The sequence below is a fragment of the Ochotona princeps genome, chromosome 9, assembly GCF_030435755.1.
Source record: "Ochotona princeps isolate mOchPri1 chromosome 9, mOchPri1.hap1, whole genome shotgun sequence".
Lineage (NCBI taxonomy): Eukaryota > Metazoa > Chordata > Mammalia > Lagomorpha > Ochotonidae > Ochotona > Ochotona princeps.
Window position 1 is genome coordinate 55,089,934 of NC_080840.1, and position 20,104 is coordinate 55,110,037.

At 42.4% G+C, this 20,104-nt stretch overlaps 1 protein-coding gene across 4 annotated transcripts in view; it reads left to right on the forward strand.

Moving 5' to 3' along the window:
- SULF1 (sulfatase 1) overlaps positions 1-20,104 on the forward strand; it is a 167,831-nt gene that overhangs the window by 20,419 nt on the left and 127,308 nt on the right. For 3 of the 4 annotated variants that reach the window (XM_058668714.1, XM_058668717.1, XM_004588108.3), the window contains exons 1-2: positions 6,441-6,720; positions 18,202-18,296. The gene's annotated coding sequence lies outside the window, so the exon portion shown is untranslated. Of the gene's footprint in view, positions 1-6,440; positions 6,721-18,201; positions 18,297-20,104 lie in introns of those variants that run through there. The other variant, XM_058668715.1, reaches the window with a different exon arrangement.

The following is a 20,104-nucleotide window of genomic DNA, read 5'->3' on the forward strand; positions in this document are numbered from 1 at the left end:
AGGCAACCACGCCCTGGCATTCCATAATGTGTACTGGTTTTGTCGCAACCAAACCCGGCTCATCCCACACTCTGATCTGGTGATCGGATTTGCCAGTGGATGACATGAACTGATTCAGCCTGGTCTGCTCCTGACCCATGCTGAATGTGTGCCAGTGGGAAACTTTCCATGGCCTATTCTGGACTGTTTCTTATCATGCTTCTTGCGCTTACCTGCAGGGACTGTGTCCTGCCAGAGGAGTTGCCCAGGCTCCTCCATCAGAACCCCTCCCAGTGCCAGATTTTGCGCATGCCAGGGAGTCCTTGAGCCAACCCAACTCAGTTCACCTCCTGTCCTAGCAGGAACAGTGGCTTTTCCTGGCTGGCTTTCACCCCATTCTGGTTCTTGTTGTTGGATGTTTCAGCCCGGCCATGGCTCGTCCATACCCACATACAGCTCACACATGGCTCAGAAGGGGGTTGAGACCCAGCCTAGTCAGTCCCACCTTGCTTTTTAAATGCTGGTCTAACTCAATGTTCAACACTCTTAGACTTGTCATTTGGGTTCATGCCCAAGTCAGCCTTAAAGGTCTGTAACAACTCTTAATGGAAAACTCGATTGGTTATTTAAAACCTAGGGCACAATAGTGGACATGCTGCACTGTGTTTTCATAAAGTATTACAATTGTTGTTCTAAATAAGCAAGACATGCACGCCTGGTTACTTAATGTGCTTTCCCTTGATTTACGTGTTCTTGCTTAAATCATTTCCAGAAATTCTTGGTAAATGTGAAAGGAATTTGTCAAATAAATGTGTTATCTTTTCCTCTGACAGAATGTCAGATCACTTCTTGAAAGATCCTTTCCAGATTCTTCTTCAGTTCAAACTAATTTCAACAAACTTGAATCCACATGCTATAATTAGGAACCTACAGTAAGCCAATTTATTCAGTTAATTTGCTTCAGTCTAAATAATTTTTCCTGACAGATCACTTCCGTTGGGACCAAGCACCTTTTAATCCTAGTCAGGTTATTGCTGAGGATACATGATTTCACATTTCTCATAAAGATGCCAATCATTAAGAATATTAACACAAATTCCTTCCCCTCGGATGGAAAGGGGCTGTCATGTCAGCAGTGTTGCTGTGTCAGCCTTTCTATTGTCAAACGCAACAAATGATGAGAAAATCAATTTATTCTTTAGAATTAGTCAAGTGAGGAATTCTTTGAAGTGGGGGAGGGCAGCAGGGAGTGGGCAGTATTTTCCCTGGGTTCTGTAATCACTTGACAATGAGCACTGTGTGCATGTTGGTCAAGTGTCATAAAGTGGACGGAGCACTGCTTGTTGCTGCAAGACCTTCCAGACAGACTCTATCTCTCCAAAATAATTCCCTACTTCTAAAATAAGAGTTTGATGAGCAACAGATGTGGTTGAAATGCATTCTTCCTCAGCGGCATCAAGAATATATTCCGATCTGTAGGAGACACAATCCAGAGAGGGGAGGCGACAGCACAGCCTTATTGTTGAGGTCAGTGGTGGACTTTGAATATACTTATTTACACCATGGAGTCTCTTTCATGAGGAGGAATGTAAATGAGCATTTAATTAATACTTTCTATGGCTGGAGGGTGTTATACATGCCGCTTATGAGACCATTCACATTTCTACTTTGCATTCTCTGGCACATGTGGTTGGAAAGCCTTCCCATGGGCACTCTCCACCTCTGAAGTCATCTCTGCCCTCCCAGCAATTTGCAAAGTCCACAGTCCACTTTCTCCTCCCACAAAGGGAAGATTAGATTGGTGTTCAAGAATGACAAGTATTTAATATTTGAAAATGACTAAATTATGAAGTGTCTGGATTCTGTAGAAATGCCAGGGAGAAAAGAAGATTAATTTCAAACCCAAGTCTAATACAAACATGACCTTCCTTTTGTAAATCTCATGAATAGAAAAAGAAATTACCTCCAACGCTGTTTCTAGAGCTGAGACATTGAAAATATATTAGTATTAGGATGTTTTAGATGAAAAAGAAAAGATCTGTTTATTAGAATCTCTTGGCTGTAGAAATGAGAAAAATTCTTTCTGGTGTGAAGATGGAGTTAGTAAAGATTTCGCTAATAAGAACAGAAGGACCATGCTTTTGTCCCTTCGCCTGTAAGCAGGACTGTTGTTAAGCCATCTCAGGAAAGAACAGTGCTATCGTGCCCAGAAATCCCTAGGTGAGAAGAATAAAAATTAAAAAGAGCAAATGGGAAAGCTCCAAGGTCTGGAAATTAATAAAGGTCAGTTCTGGCTGCCATCATTTCACTTAAAATCCATTTCTATTTGCAAGTAGTCTCTGCACGGATCATCAGTGGATGGGAAGTTTCGCGCTCGTTCCCTGCAAAAATCTCAGTAAATATTCATCTTAGTGTCCGGTCACTGTTTTGATTGCCTCCTCTTCACCCTGTTGGTGAAGGAGGCAGTCGTGCCCTGGGATTATTAGGATGGCTGAACACAGAGCACAAGGCACCGGAAAAAGAACATCAACCATCACAGCCAAAGGAGGGGGAATGCCCACACCATGCAGGGCCATAAAAGGTTACACTCTGAGACAGGCTGGGTTATAACCAAATGAGTCACAGGATGGAGGACATGATCGATTCATTAAAATTTAGCACGGGCCGCTAAGGAAGTGACACTTACCAGGTTGAGGACCAGGTGGAGTGCAGGTGGTTCTGGCGCCAAGGGGAGTGGCTGGGTGGGCAACTTCGTTCACTGGTTAAGGAGTCTAGCAGATGGAAATAGGGAGCTCACAGATGAGCCTTGGAACTTGCTGAGGCTCAGTGCCTTTGCCTTCAAGTGTCAGACCTTACAAGCCAATCAGTAGTATAAACTGGGTCACACACTACCTTGGTCACACTTGATATCCCCAAAGCACACTATCGTTCCCACACAAATTGTGTCTCATGTAAAATCCTGAGTTACCCTCGGCCAGATGGATAGATAAACACTGAGGACTCTCAGCCAGTGCCATATCATTGGCCAGATAATGCCTGCACATGCAACCTTCCCTACACACTTTGATTTGAAGGAAAAGAGAGCAGAGGTCTGAATTCTTCAGACAAGTTACAAATTTAACCTTTTATTTGATCTTAAGTTGGCATAAGGGAGTGTTGACTAACTTTAGACTTGTAGCTCAAGAGCTGAAAAATAGACAAGCTTGGCCAAGAGAGGCTTTTTCTGCTTCCTGTCGTTCAAGAACACTGTACAGACACTTAACTGGAGAGCTCAACCTGATCACAGATTCTGTCTCTTTCCCCTCAGTGTAGCACGTGAAGGCATAGGGAAACAGGACAGTAGTTTCTAGCAGAACCGGGACAATTTGAGACAATCTGGACCACCTCTGGGCCTGTCACTCTCTGTAATAAAAGCTTGAGCAAGGGATTTACCCTCTCTGTACTCAAAGTTTTAGGACAAAGATAAACTAGATCAAGAGCTTCAAAATCTTTGCTTCAAACAAAGGTGGAAGCCACTTTATAAAACAATAAGATAATGATGTTTTTTCTTTGAGTCCACTGAGAGCAGCCCATGTGCAGTTGCCCTGACCTCTGCGTATGTATTGTCCTTTGGCATACATGGCCAAGGTTCCAGAAACACTTCCTTGAAAGCCTAGAGCTCCTTGTTGTCCAGTATGAACACCAGCAGTTGAGATCATACCCAAGGTTTCTTTTAGCTTAAAGGAGGGTGGAAAAATCATAGGTCATGTAGTTAGACCATTTTAGCTTTGTACCCTAGTCCTGTCACTTTCTAAGCTGTCTGACCAGTTTTCCCATTTGTGAAGATAAACATAGTTCAGTTTAAGGATGATTTTTATGTTAGCGAGGATACATAAACAGTGACTTTCTCCCAAAGGTTGTGGTCCTGACGTGGAGCAAAACAAAATTAGGGAAGAGCCCACATTAAATTCAAATTGTACGATTTCATCAGTCCTGAAACCAAACCCTCAAGAACTTGAGGCCAACATTCTTTCAAAGTTGAATCGGTCTTGATTGTTCCAAAGTAGTGGAGGCGGGAAAATTATTCTAATCCACTGCACATTCTGTATGGGATGGTGAGCCTGTACTGTGCAGACACACCCAAGTCTCTAAAATGACACCATGGCCGATCTAACCACCAAGATGGAATTTAAAGCACGTTGTTTTTACCAGCGAATAACAGGGGAAATGTCATCAGGAATACTTTAATACAAAGCCACAAGAAACTCGGCAGCTGACAGCTCCTCTTCTGTGTTTCACCTCGTACCATAAAACAATTCACCAGAGAGCACTTGTTCATTTGCTGAGGCTGCTGTTGTGATAGCTCACACTCTTTCCACAGCTGAGGTGTTCCCCTGTAAAAAGGCATCCAAGCAGTCTGTGCTTTCTGAAAATTCCCTCCCCACCCCCTTTTAAAAAAGAATTATTTTTATTGAAAAGTCAGATACACAGAGAGGAGGAGAGACAGAGAGGAAGATCCTCCACCTGATGATTCACTCCCCAAGAGGCCGCAATGGCCAGAGTTGAGCTGATCTGAAGCCAGGAACCAGGAGCCTCCTCTGGGTCTCCTACACAGGCGCAAAATCCCAAGGTTATAGGCCATCCTCTGCCGCTTTCCCTGGCCACAAGCAGGAAGCTGGATGGGAAGCAGGGCCTCCGGGATTAGAACCAGCACCCATGTGGGATCCCAGTGGTTGCAAGGCAAGGACCTCAGCCACTAGGCCACCGTGCTGGACCCTGAAAATTTCCCCTTTGAGTAATTTCCCTGCCATTTTGGAAAGTCACCTCCACTTTCTAACTCCTCTACAAGCGCAGCGTCCTAGTGTAGCAGGTGTCAGCGGCCTGTTTCCCCACCCAAGCCTCCCAAAGAAAGCTGCCTCCTGGAAGTTCACAAGATCTTCTCCACATTTTTTTTTACTTCTTCTTTTTAATTATTATTATTATTATTATTAATTATTATTATTATCATGTTACAATACAGTTCCACAGGCCCTGAGATTCCCCCTTTATTCTCCCCACCCCCCACTGAGTTCTCCTATATCATTACTATAGTATAGTTCTTCTTACACAGTCATATGTCCATCATTGCGGGCATGGACGATGGCAGAGAGCTCAGCATCCTATTGTCAAGGTATAGTAAACAGTTTCATTGGGAGTCCATCTTTGTCTGGAAGTAGAGATGCATACTGCACTGTATCCTCACATCTGGATATGACAGTCTCCATTACAGAGTTACCATATATACCCTTAACTGAAAAACCACAACACAAAATCAACAACAGGAGGAAATTTACAATAGACATTTACAATGCCGTGAAGCTCAATAACTTGCTACTAGATATGATAGTGCCCATTACATAGCTACTGCACACCCCCTTAAATGAAAAGCCACAAAACAAAATTAACAGGAATAAATCTCCACATTTCATGAAAGTTTGTTTCTCTTGTAACTTTGGAAAATTTCCAAACGTAGCACCAGTTCCACGGCCACCGATGCTTCAATGTCCTTGCACTCCTGTGGGCGCCGCACGGAAGCTCACAAGGGCCGCTCTCAGTGGCGATCACTAAGCCCCTGATTTCTGTCTGGCCCCGTCCTAGGCCGCCAGGGAGAAGAGCACAGAGTCCCAAACCGGGACTGGGCATGTGAGGAAGGTAGGAAATGAGCAGTTGTCTTTGGAGAATGAATCACGTTCTAACGGGCCAGAGGAGGTGAGGAGGGCGGGCGGGAGGGGAAAAGGAAAATTAGTGTGGAGACAAAAATTGTGGGCTTTGCATGCCAGCACCGGGAGTTTTTTTTTTCACATAGTGGGGACTAATGCCAGGAGCAAGGAAAGATAATAATAATCTTAACGAAATATGAATAGCAAAGGGGGAGGGTGGGCAGAGGTGTCGGGGAGGCCGGAACTCAGTCACTCAGAACTTTTCTCAGATGACCCCAGGACCTGGGACAAAGAACCCTATGGCTCTGTATACTCCCCCAGGGAGCGTAAGAGCAAGGCGCTGTTGTAAAAGTGGAGGATTACAGCAGAGGGTTTGTTCAGGCAGGAGGAGACCAGTCCGAGTAAAATAAAGTTCAGTGTTTACCAAGCCTCTGGGACGCCCCTCTTTCTTGTCACCCCAGCCTGCCCCCAGGTGGCTGCTGTGCGGGCGCTGGAAGCCGGGGAGCCGCGGAGCCGCGGAGCCTGGACAGCGGGCCACTCCCATCGCGCCGCCGGCCAGCTGCAGCTCACTGTTTGTTTGTCGAGGTTTGCATACACATATTGCCTTGCCTCCCCCCGCCCCTCCTCCAGTGCGTTCAACAGTGTCCCTAAATTCACCTCCACTGTAACTTCTGCCTCTGCTCCTCCTCTTCTTGGAACTGCCTTTTGTTTGTCTAGCAGCGACGGTTCTCTGGGGGTGTGTGATGATAATAGTACACGGGCTTATATAACCCTCCTCTTCTTGCAAGTACTTCGCAGACAGTCCCTAATGAGTCTTGGGGCTGCTGTCAGGCAGGGCGAGTAGGAAACCCGAAGGCTGCTCCGAAGCCAGGGGACAGAGCAGGGAGAGTGAGGTCGGGCCTCCCTGGCTACCGGCGCCCCTCCGAGGTCTGCGGAGATAACCAACCATGAGTCTCCCCTTCGCGAGGAGGCAGGAAGTCCCGCTGCACCCTTATCTCTGCTCCGCTGCCTCCTCCCTGTTCCCAGAGCTTTCTCTCTAGAGAAGATCGTGAAGGCGGCTTTTGTAAGTACAATGCTCTGCTTTTGCTTTGGAGAGGAAAAAGACACACTTCCCTCCCTGCCTTGTACGGATTCGTTCCACTCCTTGCGCTGACGCCCATGCCGAGATGATGCCAAGGGTGTCTCTGGCCGGAAGTTCTCCACCCGAATTGGTCCCTCCTAAGGATACCAAGAGGGGCAAGAAGTTCCTGTTGCTGATTCATTGATCCAAATAGCAGCCAGGCAAGGGCCTGAAACTGATCACCTTCAGGGAAACTGGCAAAGTCGGGTTGTACACACACACCCTCAGAGCAACCCTCGTTCTTCACCTGGGGAACACGCCTTAGCAACCTTCTTCTTCAGTGTTTCTCTTCCCTGAATTCTCTCAATTCCAGTCGGATATGACTGTTGAAAATTTCTTTTCACACTATGAAATAAATCCCATCTTTCAGATTAGGCTTGGAACTGTACAGGACACAGTAAATGTAGTGGACATGTGATTTGTTTCTGAAATTTTTTTCCTGCTTAAGTTCAAGAACGAACAGTGAAGTGCTAACTTCCTAAGCACTGGCAAGATCCAAAACCCTGCTGTTAAACTGCCTCTGGAAAGAATGATGAATTAATGCATTCTGCTCAGAGATAATGCTGTTTGGTTGGTGAAATTGATGTCAAAAGAAAGTAGAATTTAAAATTCTAGAATAATTGTAGGGAAGATACAGTTCTTGAATACTTACAAAGCACGATTTGCCAAATGTGCAGGAGAACGAAGTTTCATTGGGGTAACTGATTACAGCTTGATATGTTGTGTGATATAGAAAATTATTGTCTCAACTTTAGCTGCAAAAAGTGAGAAACAGAAATTAGTAATAATGTGGAAAGGCAATGCCTCTCACTTTCAATGCCATAAGTGATGCGGTTAATCCACTGAGCTTGGTTGTCTGTGTCTTTTGATAAATAAATGTGAAAGTTATATATATTATGTACCAATGTATGTGCACATACATATAATTTAAACACACAGTTAAAGTTTATCCTTAAAGTATATACTTAGTTTATATTAGTTATATTTATCTACAGCTCAGTATTTTTCATGATAAGCCTCCAAAATGGACCTTATTGATCAATTTCAAATCAAGTTTTAAATTACAATATAATTGCTTTTTTTCCATTACTCATTCAACAAACCTGAAAGGTCTTATAAAATTATTTAATTTGGGGACTCAGGCAGTAGCCTAGCAACTAAAATCCCTGCTTTGAAACTACCAGGATCGCATATGGACGCCGATTCTAGCCTCAGCGGGTTCGCTTCCCATCCAGCTCCCTGCTTGCGGCCTGGGAAAGCAGCCGAGGACGGCCCAAAGCATTGGGACCCTGCACCCTTGTGGGAGAACTGGAAGAGACTCCGGGCTCCTGTCTTTGGATCAGCTCAGCTGCGGCCTTTGTGGCCACTTGGGGAGTGAATCATCAGACAGAAGATCTTCCTTTCTGTCTCTCCATCTCTCTGTATGTCTGACTTTCTAATAAAAATAAATCTTTTTAAAATTATCTAATTTTAAGACTCAACTTAAATGGCAGTTCTACTTAGAATTATCTATGGCTTCCAAGAGATTCTGTAAGAAACCTTCAAGCTGAATGTAAGAGTGAATCCTCGTTGCTTTAGGTTTTTTTTAAGATTTTTTTTTATCTACCTTTTTCTTTCTTTCTTTTTTTTTTTTTTTTTGAAAGGCAGATCTACAGAGAGAAGAAGACAGAGAAAAGACCTTCTGTCTGCTGGTTCACTCCCCAAATGGCCCCAATGGCCAGAGCTGAGGCGATCCAAAGCCAGGAGCCAGGAGCCAGGAGGCTCCTCAAGGTCCCAAGGCTTTGGGCTGTCCTTTCCGTCCTTCTGTGCCACAGCAGGGAGCTGGAAAGGAAGTGGAGCAGGGGGCCACAAATCATCACCCATATGATATCCTGACGGTCACACGGTGAGGATTTAGCCACTAGACCACCCCACTGGGCCCTAGTAGCTTTAGATTTATAAGAGATCTGTCAACACTGAATTCTACACCCAAGCTAATTTGATTATAAAGATCAGCCACATAATCGCAATATTAGTCTCAAAGGCATAGTTAATCACAGCAGAAAGAACAAACTTTGAGATCTGGATTTGAGGCTTGTTTTGGCTACATGACCAGCAGCAAGATCCTGAAGGTTTTAGTCTCAGTTTTCACACCAGTGAAATAAAACCAAAATGACTTACCCCGAGGAAAGGATTGCTGAAAGGACTAACAGGAAATAAGGTATGTCAGAAATATAACAGGGGGATCTGAAAATAGCCATGTTTCAGGCCATTTTAGGACTTTTCCATTTTCTCCATCTTATTTCATCTTCATTCAATTCATTCATTTATTGAACATCCACCATATATTGTATGCTGTTCTAAGCACTAGTCCTACCAGGACAAGTCAGATTCGTGTTTGGGAAGAGTTCATAGATGAGGCGATAGAACAAAATAACACAGCAGTGTGACTGCAAAAGGAGAACTACATTTGTGGTTAAGAAGCAGCTCTGAGTGGTTATCTCCGCTTAGTGCAAGACATAAGATTGATGTGAATGGTATTTTAGATAAGCAGGTGTGAAGGGATATTGCAGAAAAGCGTAGTACTGGGAAACAGCTTTAAGGAGCTAGAAATAGTCATCGACTTCCAGAGCTGGAGTGTTGTATATAGGGGAGTTGCAGGGGCAGCAGGCCGCCAATCGGCAGGATCCTGATGGCTTATGCTGAGGGGAGCTCCAGTGAGTTTCATTTTGATCCCTCCAGTCTATAGCAGGCTGGCATCAGATTAAGCTTGGACCCAATAAGAACCCAGTCTATCACTGATAGTCTGATTGGTTCAATAAATGAATTCACATGTTTAGATTTTTTTTTTTTTTTGCCCAAGTCCTTGCCAGTGATGGAGACACTTTGGCACAAGCTGTTTAATGCACCCTGTTGGGTGCTTCCAGGATCACGCTGGAGTCAATAGAAAAACAAGATGACTTCATATAGTGCTAAAAAAAAAAAAAAAAGTGGAAAAGAAGTGTGATGCGATTGTTCGGATGGCTCAGCCAGTATCACATATACAATGCAGGTCAGGTCAAGAGGTCTGAGGGTAGAAACACCACGAGCAGCTAAGAAACCACTGCAGTTCAAAAGTGAGAAATGCTGAGGCCCTAAGCAGTGTAGGTAGACAACAGAGCAGATTCCTGAGCCATTCAGAAGGTAAAACATTCTTGAGAACTGAATGAAATAGGAATCTATAGTGTGAATCAACTGGGTAGCTAAAATAGAATACCATAAAATAAGAGAAACAGGTTTATGGAAGATTGAACCAGCTGGGGTAATGACAGTAATATCAGTAATTGCAATATCAGTAAAAGCTAAACTGCATGACTGTGCCAAAGTAAAAATTTTCTTAAGCGTAAAATTGCTAGACTTTTTCTTAAAATTTTTAGAAGAAACATAAAAATGGAACTCTTTCTCTTATGTCCCAATACTCTCAAGAAATGTCCAAATATCAGTTCCCTAGTCTCGGGGCTTCAATTTTGTGTCCCTGCTGTATTTTTTTTTTTTTTAAGATTTATTTATTTTATTACAGCCAGATATACACAGAGGAGGAGAGACAGAGAGGAAGATCTTCCGTCCGATGTTTCACTCCCCAAGTGAGCCGCAACGGGCCGATGCGCGCCGATCCGATGCCGGGAACCTGGAACCTCTTCCGGGTCTCCCACGCGGGTGCAGTGTCCCAAAGCATTGGGCCGTCCTCAACTGCTTTCCCAGGCCACAAGCAGGGAGCTGGATGGGAAGTGGAGCTGCCGGGATTAGAACCGGCGCCCATATGGGATCCCGGGGCTTTCAAGGCGAGGACTTTAGCCGCTAGACCACGCCGCCGGGCCCAGTCCCTGCTGTATTTAATCTTGCATCCCTGTAGCCCACTGGACTGTTTTTCCATTAGCTTTTCACCAGAAAGGTCGTGACTAGGGCAGTCCTGCTGATAGCCATGTGTACCCTCGAAGAAAGTCATCGTCGCATCCCTGAGCCTTCCGAAGTGAACAGAGGCTATGGGAAAAAGCTTTCTGGGCTGTGAGAATACATATTTGTAAAAGGAGCACCCAATCAAAAAGCATTAATAATGAGTCCTTTTCCTTTGCTTTGTGGGTTTTTTCAGGCTGGTTTCAGCATCCAAGGCACAAAAGATAATTTCTAACCCAACAACTCATTAGTCTACAACGCTCATCCTTCTTCAGGTTGACCAGATGATTCTTTTCATACTCTTCAATAGTTTGACACTGGAGAAGAGGTATGGACAACATTGGTGACTTGTAAAAAAAAAATGACAGCTGTAAGAATTTTGACATTTGGAGTGAATGGAAAGCCATCGGATTAGCAGACAGGAAGCTGTGACTTTTTAAATCTATGAGGTCTAATTACTTGATAACATTGCTTTTCTCATACACCTCACCCCTTCTCTGGCTAGACTCATTAGATTACCTGGATTTTGGAGCTGTCATTATTATGAAACTCTGGGCTTAGCCCCAGACTTCATGGCTAGTCTCGCAACGTTATATAATATTTCTTTCTGATAGGTGAATTATGTTGAAACATTTGAAAACAGGTTTCAAAATGATTCCCACCTCTATACAGAGTTTTATCCCTTATAAGCAACAAAGTCTTCAGTTATAATCTGAATTCCAGTAGGATGGAAATGATAGCTCCTTTCAAAATTCATCAAGCTTGAGAAATGATCTTTGAGTCTTGAAATGATTTTACATTTTTCTTCTATTTTTGCTAAAATGCTATCATCAGGAAAAAATGAAGATTCCTAAAAAGGAACAGCTAACATCTTAGCAGTGCAAAATAATCACCAAATCTATTCTTCAGAAAGCAGTGAGTTTGCATTATAGCAAAGCATATCATTTCAAGAAGGTGCAAGACACATTACAAGGAATTCCCATTAGTACACTTGAAATGCTGAGGAATATACTGAGCTTCCATATATGGTGTTGGCCATTGCACGTTTAGGTTACTCATGCCATTTTAAGTCTTGGCTTCATAAGCAAGTGCTCCACTCCTCACAACCTTTGTGGGTTTGCTGACATAATGATTTATTCCAGGCTGGGTGCTGCCGCAGCCACTGTGCTTGCCTACGCAGCGTTTGAAGAGCAGAGCAGTCACAGCTGTGCAGTCCCTCAGACACCTGGGTCCTGAGAACTGCTGGATTTTGTTTCATTTCAGTGCTCCATGGAAAGCTGGAGACTCCCCAGCTCTTTCATGGGTTTGGCTTCCTGTTCACATGTTTTCAGGTCCCATGTCATTGTGCATGAAGTAATTGGCCCACATGCATGCACCAATCCACAATAGCAAGTTTCATGTGGTTCAGTGCAAGGTTTCTAATGAGGACATTCTGGACCTTCCAGCAATTCTTTGGGGAAGGCAGTTTGGCACCAGTTAGTGCTTTCCAAGCCGAAGGGAGCAAAGGCAGAGTGCACTTCTGCAACAAAACTGATGTCACACCTAGGAGACAGTCAGAGAGCGATTGCAAACAAGAGTTGCCTAATGCATCTGTCTAAATGTGCATGCTTATACATAGTGTAGAAAAATGCCTCCAGTTCACAGTTTGCAGGTATGATCCCGTTTCAGCATTTCACTGTGAATGGGGCTGGTGTTTTCCGCTAAGGACTGTTATTTTAATGGCATTTCTCGGCAGCAACATCTGATAAGTTTGTGAAGTTGCAGAGCCAGGAAATGCAGTTCAGTCTCTGAAGAACTGAGGAAGCCAAAATAGTTCAGTTCAATCATCTAGTTGCTTTATAGCATGGATACATGCGTGCTAAGTGCAATAACACACTAACAGAGAAAGAGAAGCCAAACAAAACTTTTTAAAGTACAGCTGTGAAACAATCAAGCTTAACTTTCTGACAGACTACCAACAGGTGAAATCCTGGCACACCTCCATATGTATTTGTGGATGATAATGTGAAATTAATGGGCATGCATGCCAATACTTTGTGGAATTTTGGAGCAAGTAAGGGTGTTGGAAGTCTTCCAATCACAACTGCCATCTCCTTTTATTTTAGGAATGGAGCACATGCTAATACGAGCATTCTCCCTATCTGCTTCTACCACACTAGCGTGGGCACTCCCTCCCCCATACAAACACACACTCCTAATTCTTGTACTGTTTCATTGTTTTCAGCAAATATTATAGATCTGGCTTAAGACAAAGAAAGAAAGAAGAGGGGTGATGTTCAACACAATAGTTAAGACCTTACATCCATATTGGAGTTCCTGAGTTTGAGTCCTGGCTTTGCTCACTGCACCCTCCACCCCCACTCTGCCCCCATCTTCATCTGCAATCAGTCCTGCCTCATTCCAATTTACTGGGAGGCAGCTGGTGATGGATAAAGTAATGAGTTCCCTGAATCCAAGTCTGAGATTCAAGTTGAGTTACTGGCCCCAACCTTGGCTGTTGCGAGCATTTGGGAGTGAACAAGTAGGTGGGAGATTTTTGTGTGTCTCTCTCTGTTTCTAAGGAAGAAAAAGAAAAATAGGAAAAAAGAAAGGAACAGAGAGAAAAGGAAGGGAGGAGAGAAGAGTGTGGGGAGAATAAAGGGACAAGATGATCCACACAGTAATTTGAATGATTCCTTGATCCATTCACGTTTGTGGGGCCTGACTTTAGGGCTATGGGCAGACAGTTGGTTCTTACTGGAGGAACCTCTGACGTCAATTTTTAATGCATAACTTGAATTAACACAAAAACAAACCGAGGATCAGCATGTGACCCAGATCTGACCGTATTTGGCAGTAGTACTCAGTCACTGTCGGATAGCTCCTGGTGTTACATTGTGATTAGAGGATATGATGGATATAAAAACCAAGATATAATCCTTCCTCTGAGTTGCCTAGAAATGCAACAAAGGCAAGACCATCACCCACATGAGCTACAGAATCAGTAGTAAAAACGACATCACTAAGTACTACATGTTATTGCACACTGTCAGTGTTGTAGAGTGTGATGAGGGAGATTAATGAAAATTGTGGCTGCCAGAAAATAGAATTTCAGTTGGTCCCAGAAGAGTGCTTGAGATTTCAATATGTGGAGGAGAGAAAGCCAGCAGGAACGAAAGTGTAGAAAGGACCACTGTGAGTGGGGCTTGAAGATGCATAACTGAAGGGGGCTCCCCAACAGCAGCTCTCAAGCTAACAATAAACCCCAGAACTCCAGCATTCACTTCTGTTTCTACCTCCCACAATGTTCCAAAATAGGTGCCACAAAACTAAGTAAAAGTTACTTTACATTTATGGAAGTGTACAGCCATCCTTCATGATTCATGGGGACTGCTTCCAGAACCCCATGGATACCCAAATCCATGGATGCTCACATTCTTATGTAAAATTATACCGTTTCTGCCTTCATCCCACACACATCTTCCTGCAGATTTTAAATCTTGTCTACATTACTTATCATCCTTAAAACAATGCAAACGCTATGTGAAAAGTTGCTATAAGTTATGCTGTATTGTTGGGCATAATGACAAGGTCAGGAGAAATACATGTTCAAGACAGGTTTTTTTGTTTGTTTTGATTCACGGTTAATTGAATCTACAGCTGGGGATGGCATTGTGGAACAGTCAAAAAATCATCACTTCTGACACCTACCTTCCATATCAGTGCGCTAGTTGAGGATCAAGTTGGTCTGAATCTGACCCAGCTCCCTGTTAATGCTCCTGAAGAAGCCAAAGAGAATGCCCCAGTTGGTGGGGGACCACTCAACCCAGACCAGCCCCAGCCATCTTAGCCATTGCAGCCATTTGGGAAGTGAACCAGGTGCAAAACCTCTCTCTTTCTTTTTGTCTCTCTCTCTTTCCCTCTCTGCCACTCTGTCAATTAGGAAAATAAGTTCTTTTGATACTTTTGTTTTTACTTTCATCCCTTAAAATGAATCATTATTAATTTCCTCACTGACCGATAGGTCACATAGTAGCATTGTTGGCTTTAAGAAGGTTTTTGATTTTCTTTTTCATTTCTTCAGTGATACATTGGTCATTCAGTAGCATTTTATTTAACTTCATGTTGTTGTAAATTCTCTATTTTTCTTTCTGTTGTTTATGGCTTTTCGTTTAAGGGGTGTGTAGTAACTGTGTAATAGAGACTATCACATTGAGATGTGAAGATATAATGCAGTATGCATCTCTACTTCCAAATCAAAGATGGACTCCCAATGAAACTGTTAAATATATCTTGACAACAGGATGCTGGACTCTGTGATTGTCCATACTTACAATGTCAGGATACGCTTGATAGCAAAATGTTAGACTTATGACTCTTTGTGAAGGACTATACTATTGTAATAACATAGGGGAAATCAATTGTGGGAAGTGGAAAGTTGTTGAGGGTAGGAGGCAAATCCCAGAGCCTATGGATCTGTAATATAAAATAACAAAATAAATAAAATTTTAAAAGAAAATAATTGATTGAGTCTGTAAAAAGTAAAAACTACAGATGTAGAATTTACTAACTTAACTACATATTAATTATATTTATATCATTTAAAATTTAGAAATCACTATAAACCAAAAGTATTTTAAACATTAATATTCATTTTGTTTGCAGGTGATCCTCTGTTGCTGAAACTAGGAATAAATGTTTTTTAACCAACTATTCATTACTGAAGTTAGAAAAACAGAGAAATTATTGTAATGAAAGGTTTATTGTATATTTCATGTGACACCTGTGTATCAGCAATGGTTATAAGTTGGCCCATATGAGGAAGAATGAATCCAGGCAGCACATCTGTTAGGTTCAAGACTGTGGAACTAAGAACTAGGATGACTCATTTCTCTCATCACTTTCTATTCTGGTGAACAAACAAACCCACAAATAACACAATGGGAGTATTTGACTCTCACATGCATACATATATCAAGCAGGCAACCTTTGTTTTCTCTTCAATAGTCCATACTATTTAAATTATTACATTTTTATCATACTTTGTCATTTAGTAATAAGGAATCCAAATCTCCATTTATAAACTTTAAGAGAGCTCTAAGTCTCAAGCCATGAAAATCTCTGTAATGATTTTCATTTTATTTTAAAGACAGAGAGACAGACAGAAACAAGACAGACAGAAGGAAAATGATTATCCACCTACTGATTCATCCCCAATGACGGACCACAACAAACAGGAATTACCCAGGCTGAAGCCAGGAGCCAGGAACTCACTCCACATTTCCCATGTGCATGACAGGGATCCAGGTATCTGTGTTGTCTTCTGCTGCCACCCAGGGTTCACATCATCAAGAAAGTGGCTCAGAATCAGGGTAGCTGTAATTCGAACCAGGCACACACAGAGTTTGGGTGACTTACCTGCTCACTACATGCCTACACCTAAAAATCTCTTGATTGCAGATATGTAAGGGAGATAATTATAAGTCAAAAAAATGTTTACCCAGTTAAGGGTAGTTGCCAGTGTTCATCAAACACTTATTTTTGTGTCAGAAATTCATCTTAAGTTTTTTACATGGATGTTTTCATGCAACTCCACACCAACTTTATGTGGCATACAATAGTTTTTTTAACTCACACAGAAGGATGAAGCGGTATAGAGAGTGCAACACGCTCAATTTCAAGTGGCTAAGAAAACACTGTAGCCTAGAATTCAGAAATCTATGTCCGTAACAGATTCAGAACAAGAAGAAAACTGCTGTGAATTTTACATTGTCTATGCAAGCCTGACCAGAAGCATACATCATATTCAAATGCAAATTTGGGGGGGGGGTAATCTTTTTAAATTTTCCATGGTGGATGCGTAAATTTTTGTTTCAGGACATCACAAGGTAGACTATAGCCATAAGCATTTGTGGGTCCGCCAGGAACATACTTTAAAAGTAGGCATCCACATCACGCTAATAATAATTTGTGTTATTTTCAGAGACTTCGCAACAAAATGTGAAAGTTCTGCACCTCTCCATCCCCCAGGAAAAAAAAGCACAAGGAGTGGTCTGATGTTCTAGTAGGTGGGGCATGCAGGATCACAAAGCAAGGCACGGACTGAAGGCACAGGCATTTAGTTGTAGCATGAAGACATGCACAGAAGAATGGTGTGGGGGGAAGGCAGCACAACAGCAGCAGGTCAATTCCAGAGAGGGTCTGCTGCAGCCATTTCCCATTGAAGTGGTGCTTGCCAGAACAGACCCAGGACCTAGGACTACCACATTGAACCGGAATTGCCCGGACCAGCTCAGAACAAGTGATTCCAGGTCTAGGGAGTAAAAGTATATGTACCCATTAGCCCTGAGATTCCCTCCTCTGGATGTTAGCACAAAACCACACTCACGCGTGGAGAGAGAAAGAATGTTCCAAATGAAATGCCTTATTTAATTTTTATTTGTTTGAAAGGTGAAGAAATAGAGAACCAGTCTTATCCACTGGTTCACTCTTAAATGCTCCCAGCAGTCATGGTAAGCCAAATCAAAGCCGGGAGCCAGAACCTCAATCACTGGGTGGCAAGGACCCAAGCACTTCTGCCATCATCTTCTGCACCACCCCCCACAGGTGCCCCTTAATTGAAAGCTGCTATGGGAAGTGGAGCTGGGATTGGAGCCCAGACACTCAGATATGGGAATGTAGGCACCCCAAGCAGTATCTTAAATGTTCAAACCCCAATATTGAATATTAATGTTTATATTGCAAAAGAAACATTTCAAACATAAAGAATATTTTCAACTATGTAATAGACTTGTTTTCCTATTTTATCTTATTACATCTATCATGCAATCTCTGTTATATTAGGGAACTTGAAAGTTGGGACTAAACTACAGATATGATACTTTCTGCAAACATTTTGAACACCCCCGTATATCATCCCTCGTGCTTGTGTGTTGTCTGTGTGATTAAATGTGTTATTCTTGGTACTGAGGCTGTTTTATGGAATGCTATTGCAGTAAAATGAGGGTTTCTTCAAAACATATAAATTTATTTTAGTCATTTCTCAACTATCATGAATAAAAACAAAATTAACCACTTGTCATGCTTACTTTGCTACTCATCAAATAACAGTTCGTAGCAATTTTTAAAGATTTTTATGATTCACCATAATTTCCTTTAAAATAGATTTTTATAAATGAAGTAGGGTTATTCAACCTTTCAACTTGAAGTATTTTGTAAACTTCAAAAATAAGAAACTTCTTTTAACTTTGGTTCTGTAATATCTAGGTAACAAATAATCTGAAATGAACCTAATGGAACATCTTTCCTTTGATAAAGACAGTCACAATGGAAACTTCTACAAAAGCACTGAATTGCTCGCAGTGCTTCAAAGACTCTTGTGAATCCTTGTCAGAAAATCAGTCTGCATGAAATTTGGAGAATATTATTCTTAATGATCTTCTCCTTTGAGGCTCTGAAAGGACAACATTTGAAAGATGAGGGAAATTGCTGATAAATTGCGACTGATTTTACATTTACTCTCTTCCCTTGTAGCTGCTGAGGGCCACCCACCACCAACTGAAGAGGGTGGATTTGGCAAGTGACATGCAGTTTCTTCAAGCCAGAATAATTGCAGAAAATCTTCAAAGGTACTCATACCAAGTTTTTACCTCTTGATTAATTAAGCCAAAGGCCAGCTGAACATCCGTTGCCACTTGCAGTGGGAGGATTGTAAGAACCAGCAGAAACCAAGGAAGCAACAGCCCCACACCTGCCTGTCTCAGTCTCAGCTTCTTGACTGAGAGAGTTAGCAGGGACCAGAAATGTAGCCAAGTCATGTCATGAAATCAGGCTTCAGGAATGTCCAAAGAGCCATCTGAAAAGTGAGGATCTGAATCACAAGTCTTTCTTAACACATCATGAGCTGCTGGGGGAGCTCAGGGGAATGGGAGGAGCAGTAGAAAACAGGCCAGGCATGCTCAAGCATCCACATGTGTCTACAGTGTCAGAAATGGAAATGGAGCAGATGTCACCTGCTGGGCCCACAGCTTGTCCTCACAGTTTCTTAGCTTGGCCCAGTAAGCATTATCACCAAGAATGCCATGAGGCCATGGAGAGCTAGGGAGAGCCAACCTAGCCATGTGATATTTGTGGCAAAAGTAATCCCAGGGGCTTGTCCCTTAAAGTTTACACCCCCATGATATTTTTCTCAAATGTCAGCTTTGGGAAAGTTACTCCCTTCAGTACTCTACCACAACAAATGCAATGGAAACTGTTGAATTCCTTCTGGTTTCAAATTGCCTCTCCTCAAAGCCATTAACCTTTGCTTCATTTTCTTTCTAAGCCTTGTGTTGGTCCAGACTGCCTTGGAATTCATCCTCTGATCACCAAAAAAGTGCATGAACCTCACACAAAAACCAAAAACTAAACAAAAGCTTTAAGTCTGGCCTGAATTTTAGGTTTGTGTTTTGAGGATTGTTTTGATCAGCTTCTCTCTCTATTTCTTATGAAATTAAACCTTAAAATTCGTTCTACAAGTGGCAAGGAAAGAAGGGGAATGGCTGGAAGTCTATGGCAGAGTGAGGTCAGTTCCCTGACAAACTCCTGAGTCTCAGCAGTTTTTCTCTGATTCTCAGAATTGTTGTCTACAGTTGGACTAGGGACACTGCCACTACTGTGCACTATGTAACTATTACATACAAAGCTGACAAAACAAATTGGAAGTTAGATCTCCTTACTTTGAAACATCAAACCAGTGAGGAAAACACTCCAAAACAAAAATCAGAAGACATGCATGTTTACAGATAAATTCAATCAATTAGAACTATGACTTTATTAGAGTTCTTTGATTCTTACATCTATCTGCCAAACTTTTCTTTGTGAACAAGCAGTCCAACGTATCTGCTTTGCTGTTGGAAAGAAAGAGGCTAGCCATTGGCATTATGCTGTTTAAAACTGTGAAACAGTCTATAAAGATCTGTTAGCACTGGAGATCACCCAGTATCTTCCCAGTTCAGATCTGACATCCCCTGGCACCTGTCTTACTTTGTATCTTCTGCACTTTGTAGTAGTGATTTTTACGGAGCACCATTGTGTTCCTTAACAGCTGCTGTTCTTTCATTTCCGGTCTCTCCTTTTCATGGGTGGTTTTTTCCCACTTAAATCATTATTTCCTTTTTTTCTCTCTCATCATATCCTTATGAAAAACAAAACTAAGTGTTTAATAATGGACAAGATCATTTTTCAAATTTAACACAAAGGATGCTTACAAACCTGTGGACCCCTATGAGATCTGGCTTTCATCTGCTTTTTGCTTTCTTGGGCTGCAGAATTCAAAGTTCATTCCCACCTGCCACCAACCTCAATGATCTCTGCCCATCCTTACCTGACTCCTTCGTTTCAGCTGGGTTAGATAAGAAACCTTCAATTGTCCCCCCACTTTTGCCATACCTGTGCT